The sequence below is a fragment of the Arachis ipaensis genome, chromosome B10 (assembly GCF_000816755.2).
Source record: "Arachis ipaensis cultivar K30076 chromosome B10, Araip1.1, whole genome shotgun sequence".
In the NCBI taxonomy this organism is placed as follows: Eukaryota; Viridiplantae; Streptophyta; class Magnoliopsida; order Fabales; family Fabaceae; genus Arachis; species Arachis ipaensis.
The window spans coordinates 101,931,962-101,938,250 of NC_029794.2; positions in this window are offsets into that span (position 1 = coordinate 101,931,962).

The window sequence follows — 6,289 nt, forward strand, 5'->3', positions numbered from 1 at the left end:
ATGTTGTGGACGTCGATTTCGGTGCTTGGCGCGACAGCTCATTCGTGCGACGGAAGATTAATTAGTACGGTTGGGTACGATGGTGATGTCTTTCGGCGACAGAACTAATCGAAGAAGATGAAGTACGACGCTGTTGGAGGTAGGAGAGGAAGGACAGGGTTTTTGTGCGGTAGTTTTTGAATTTTATTGTAATTAAGAGTAAAAGTGAAAATAAAGTTAGGTTGGGATAAGGATTTTTTTCTTTTATGTTATTAGGCTTTTTGTTGTAGCTCATATTATAGTTGGCTAGAGTTGATTCGTACCTTAGTTAATGAATTTGGATTCTCTAAATTTTAAATTTGTATTTTAGAGGGTAAAGTATGATCTTCTATTATTGAATGGTTTCTCTCTCATATTTATTTTGGGTCTCGCCTATAAAATAAATGGTGAGAAATCACACTTTATTCTCTAAAGTGAAATTCAAATTTTAGAGAATCTAAATCTTAGTTCCGCCTATAAAATAAATAGTTGATAAAAAATCACACTTTATTTTTTAAAGTGAAATTCAAACTTAAAATAATCTAAATCCTAGTTAATTACCTAGTAGACTTGATCGTTGTATTGTTTTACTTTTGGGTATTCAGATATGTTGGGGATTGAGACTTATGTGATTGGACATCGTCATTGCCAAAACGTGTGGATGTAGTGGAGATTATACTCTTAAATTTAATAAGTATTTTAAATAGTAGTAAATATAAATTACATTATTGTTTAAGTTTTACATTGTTATATGAGAGATTATTACGATTTTTTCTTCCCCTATCAAAAGTCACACGAACTATCTAAACAAAATATTATTACAATTTAAAAATGGTTAGAATGAATATTAATACATAATACGAGCGATATATAAATGCATGTTAAAGAAAATCTTATATAATATAATTATGATCGTCGTATAAAGTCTAAACCACATGCAAAAAATAGTACACATTATAAACTTGTTTCGATGGTATTAAGTTAAAAAAATATTTTTTATTGAGTTTTTTTCTATTATTTTTTAGTGTGTTTGATAACTTTTTATAATAAAAGTAATAAAAATACAAAAAAAAATTAAAAATATTTTTTAATTAATTATAATTTATATTTTTTAAAAAGATATTTTTTATTTAAAAAAATAAAAAAATATAATAATAAAAAATTAATAAATTTAATAAAAAATATAAAAAATAAATTATATTTTTTATTAATTTCTGTATATCTTTTCTATCATAATAAATATAAAATACATTAATTTAATATTTTTTAATATAATATTTTTATTTATATTTTATCTAATAAATATAATTGTATATTTTTATATTTATGTCTCAATGCACCGCGGTAAACAAACTGAGCCATCTGATCAAAGATGGGATGGACCAGGGACTCAAATATAAGAGGGAGCGTGATTCATGGAAGGGGCCAAGAACAGAGGGTCCCAAGTCTGAACCCGACAAGTGTTGAGATTACTTCACTTTGGAAACAAGAACCAATAACCATGACAATTTTGTTTCCTTGCCACGTGGGTTAAGCCGATTAGACCCAGTGGGTCCTACCCGAAAACCCTGATGGTTATAGACAGGGTCATATTCTATGATTCTAATGCCACGTCGTTCCATTGTCATTTATCCCTGACATGTCAACCATTCTCATTGGAATTTCTACAACTTGGGTTTCAGAATGAACAAGGTAATCCTGTCCCTACAACCTAAATCTAAATCTAAAAAACAAAATGAGATATGTTAGTTTTTTTATTTATTTAAATAAAAAACTTTATTTTTCTATTTTACACAGTTTTAAAAAAATTTAAGCTTTTGTATATTATCTAACAATTTTGGATTTACTGTTGCGAAATAGAATATATTTTTTTACTTTAATTTTGCAGCTACTACTAATATAATTGTTACGGTAGGTAACCGGAGATTAATGGGTTGGATGGCGTTGGTTGGCCCAATCGTTTGGGGGAGGAAGCCTTTGAGAGGGTCTGCGCCTTGAAGGCCTCCGTCCGACTTGTGAGTATGGATGAATGGGGGGTGGTACCTGTAAGGACACTCCAATGCCTAAGTCAGCAAGAGTGTTTAGCAGGTCTAGAGAGTATTGGGACTTAGAGATACCTGAAGGGTGTCAGTATATTTATAGTGGTGATCCAATAACTACCGTTGGAGTAGTGCCACTTTTCTAGGGTGTTAACCGTCCCTTTATCTTAGGGAAGTTAAGATATTCTGCGATTTTTCAAATTTCCCCTTCATTCGTTCGTGCTGCATTTTTGCATTTTCGAAGGCTTTCGTTTTCTCCAACCCTCATTTTCGGATAAAGGTTAGTTCTTTTTGTAACATGCTTTTCTATTTGTATGCCTTCATTTTGTAGATAGGTTAGTTTGTAGACTTCAGTTCCATATTTCCTCCTTTAGAGACCGTGTTTTTGATTTTCCTTTTCTTTTTCCCTTGTAGGTTTTTTGCTACCTTTTTAAGAAAAAGAAATGGCTTCCGTAGATATCCTTTCTCAATGGGTTGATGTCACGGTCCTAGGGGAGGAACCCTCGGTCGATACTGAGTTTATCACCAACCTTCGCACTCACCACAGAATTTGTACTTCTGAGGATGATGAGCCGAAGTATGAATTGGTAGTCCCGGGTCCTGAAGACCGGGTTTGCTTTGGGAGGGTCAATGAGGAGGCCCCTCATTTTTTCTTTATGTATGAGTGTATGATCACCCGTTTGGGTGTTTTTCTTCCTTTTTCAAACTTTGAGATATCTGTTTTGCATCACTGCCGAGTTGCCCCTACCCAGCTTCACCCCAACTCTTGGGATTTTTTGAAAATTTATCAATTTATTAGCCAAGCTTTGGAGTTCCCGACTTCTTTGAAGATTTTTTTTCTATCTCTTCCATATGACCAAACCCTTCAGTGGGCTAAACAATAAGCAACAATGGGTGTCTTTCCGAGCCATACAGGGTCGGAGAGTTTTTACCCTTTTTGACGAATCCTTCCATGACTTTAAAAATTATTTTTTCAAAGTTCAAGCCGTAGAGGGTCACCATCCCTTTTTTCTGGATGATAATTCTTCTCCCCGATTTCCTTTATACTGGCTGGAGGCCTCCCCCTGCGAGAAATATGGTCTGGATGACCTGGATGAGGTAGAAGCAGCCATTGTGGGGTTCCTCCGAGAAGTGTGGGGGAGGGCCCCATACTTGGACACAAAAAAGTTTCTCCAGGGGTCTCCGACCTTTGTCCAGGCACTGCTAGGTAGCTTTTATTTGTTTGTTAGATTTCCGACTTGTCTGACTGACCTTTCCGACTTGTCTGATCTATTTGTTATTGTCTTTTCAGATATGGCAAAGGCAAACGCTCAGGAGTCTTACCAAAGGGTCCAGGAGGCTAAAGCAAGGTCTCACGCCAGGACTGGTGGCGCCAGGGCGGTTATCTCTCCTCCTCCTCCTCCTCGGAATGTTGGGACTCCCTCTCAGCCCATTGTGATTTCTTCTTCAACTTTCTCTCAGCCGCCCCCCTCTGCTCGACCTTCTCTTGAGCCAGAGAATAAGAAGCGCAAGACCTTAGAGTCTGGCTCTTCTGGTGAGGTGAAGGCGGATGCTCTTGCATTCGTCCGAAAGAACATCTACCCCCAAGCTCGTATAAGCATGGATGATGTGTCTGTTCGTCACCACCTTACCACTCTGGTTGAAGAGAGTCTCAAGGCGGCAGGGGTTTGTGGCAAACTCTTGGATATTTTTGAGAAGGCTCCTCTCAGCTCTTTAGGGATGACCTCGAGGGTCGAGGAGCTGGAAGGAAGGCTTCGTATATATCAAGAGCATGAGAGGGAGTTGAAGGAGGAAGTCGCCAAGCTGAAGGAGGAGAGAGATAACCTCTGGGAGAAGGGGAGGAAGTTGCAAGCCCAATGCAACATGGAGGTGGACTTGAGGAAAACAGCGCAGGGCAGCTATCAAAAGTTATTTGAAGATCTTGTGGCTGTGAAGAATGATCTGCTGAATTCTCGAAAGGCATATGCCGAGTTGGAGGACTCTATCGCTGATGGCGCCGAGGAGGCTTGGAGGGTCTTTAAGGAGCAGGTCGGAGTCATTGCTCCTGACTTTGACCTTTCTCCTTTAGATCCCGACAAAGTCGTCATCGACGGTGCCATTGTGGATCCTCCTACCCCTGTGATTGTTTCCGAGTCAGAATTGAAGACTCGGGGGCAGAGGATCATAGAGTCCCCTCCTCGTCCTAAGGACGCTCTGAGCTCTTCTACTGTTCCTCCGACTTCCTCTCCTATGGATGCCTCTCTTCCTGGTCCTGGCGGCGTTCTTCCTGACTCTGGTGGTGGTGATCCGTCTACTCTTCTTCCTAAAAAGTAATTTGTTGGCTATTTTGGGGGCCCGGCCTGTGGGTCCCCCCTTTTTTAAACTTCTTTATTTGTGTTGGTGATGTTTTGAACAATTTGCTTTTGGCCTTATAAGGCCGTAAACAAAACATTTAAAATACCCTTTTTTTAATAAGGGTTTAAGTTAAAAATAAGTACCCTTTTTGGATGAGGGTTTAAGTTACTTTATGCGTGCATGCTTTTCTGATTTCGTTTTTTTTTTCAAATTCCCCTTGATCTTTTCTGGAAAACCTTTTCTTTGGCTTGTCTGTCTTTCTGAACCTTTTAGTTTCAAGGATCTTTAAAACAGCCTTTTAATTTTTCTTGGATTTTTTCCCATCTCTTTCGTTATTCCTAGTACTCAATTTTGTTTTATTGAGTTTTTATGACTTAGGTTATTTTTGCAATTCGTTTTCTGTTTCTACTCGGTCTTTTCATTCCGACTTGTGAGTCAGAACGTTTCTGAGTTTCTTACGATCACCTTTTATAACCTCTTTACACCGACTTGTACCTCGTCGTTTTATCCTGACGACCATCTAGGTCGATTCATGGGATTTTCACGTTTTGTCGAGCTTAAGTCGGCGCGTTTCGTAGAAAGAGAAAACAACAAAGGAATTTAAGAGATATAAAAAGATCTTTATTAATTGGGGAGGTACTTTATTGCTACTAAGGGTTTTTGACAGTCTATTTCCCTTAGCCTCTACTATGATGCCTCGTTAAAAACCCTTCTCCAGAAAAAACCCTTTGGTTTTGGGAAAAAATCATGAAGTTGGGAAAAGAGTACATCAGGGAGTAGAGTTCGCTTTTAGCTATAGTACCTTTTCATATTACAAGCATGCCATGACCTTGGTAACTCGGTGCCGTCCAAGTCGGTTACTTTATAATAGCCCTTTCCTAAGACCTCATTGATTTTGTATGGTCCTTTCCAGTTTGCAGCGAGCTTTTCTTCTCCTGATTTGTTGACTCCAATGTCGTTTCTGATCAAGACTAAGTCACTTGGGGTGAATGCTCTTCGAATGACTTTTTTGTTGTATCTTGTAGTCATCCTTTGTTTCAATGCTGCTTCTCTTATCTGGGCTTCTTCTCGGACCTCGGGAAGCAAGTCGAGCTCCTCTTTATGCCCCTGTATATTTCCGATCTCGTCATGGAGAATCACTCTTGGGCTTTGTTCGTTGACTTCTATTGGGATCATGGCTTCTACGCCATAGACTAGTCGGAAGGGTGTTTCTCCAGTGGCGGATTGGGGGGTTGTCCTGTAAGCCCATAGCACTTGTGGGAGCTCTTCGGCCCATGCTCCTTTTGCATCTTGTAATCTTTTCTTTAGCCCTGCCAGTATGACTTTGTTGGCTGCCTCGGCTTGCCCGTTGGCTTGCGGGTGTTCCACCGAGGTGAACTGGTGTTTGATCTTCATACTGGCTACTAGGCTTCTAAAGGTGGAGTCGGTGAATTGGGTTCCATTATCTGTAGTAATGGAATGAGGTATCCCATATCTTGTGATGATATTTTTGTAGAGGAACCTCCGACTTCTTTGTGCGGTGATGGTGGCCAGTGTTTCTGCTTCTATCCACTTTGTGAAATAATCTATTCCCACAATCAGGTATCTGACTTGTCCTGGCGCCTGGGGAAAAGGTCCTAATAAATCCATTCCCCATTTTGCAAAAGGCCATGGAGAAGTGATACTGATGAGCTCCTCCGGGGGAGCCACATGGAAATTTGCATGCATCTGGTATGGTTGGCACTTTTTCACAAATTCCGTGGCATCTTTTTGCAAGGTCGGCCAGTAGAATCCAGCTCGGATCACTTTCCTGGCTAGTGACTTTGCTCCGAGATGATTTCCGCAGATCCCACTGTGGACTTCTTCCAACACTTCGGTGGTTTTTGAGGTCGGTACACACTTTAATAATGGTGTTGATT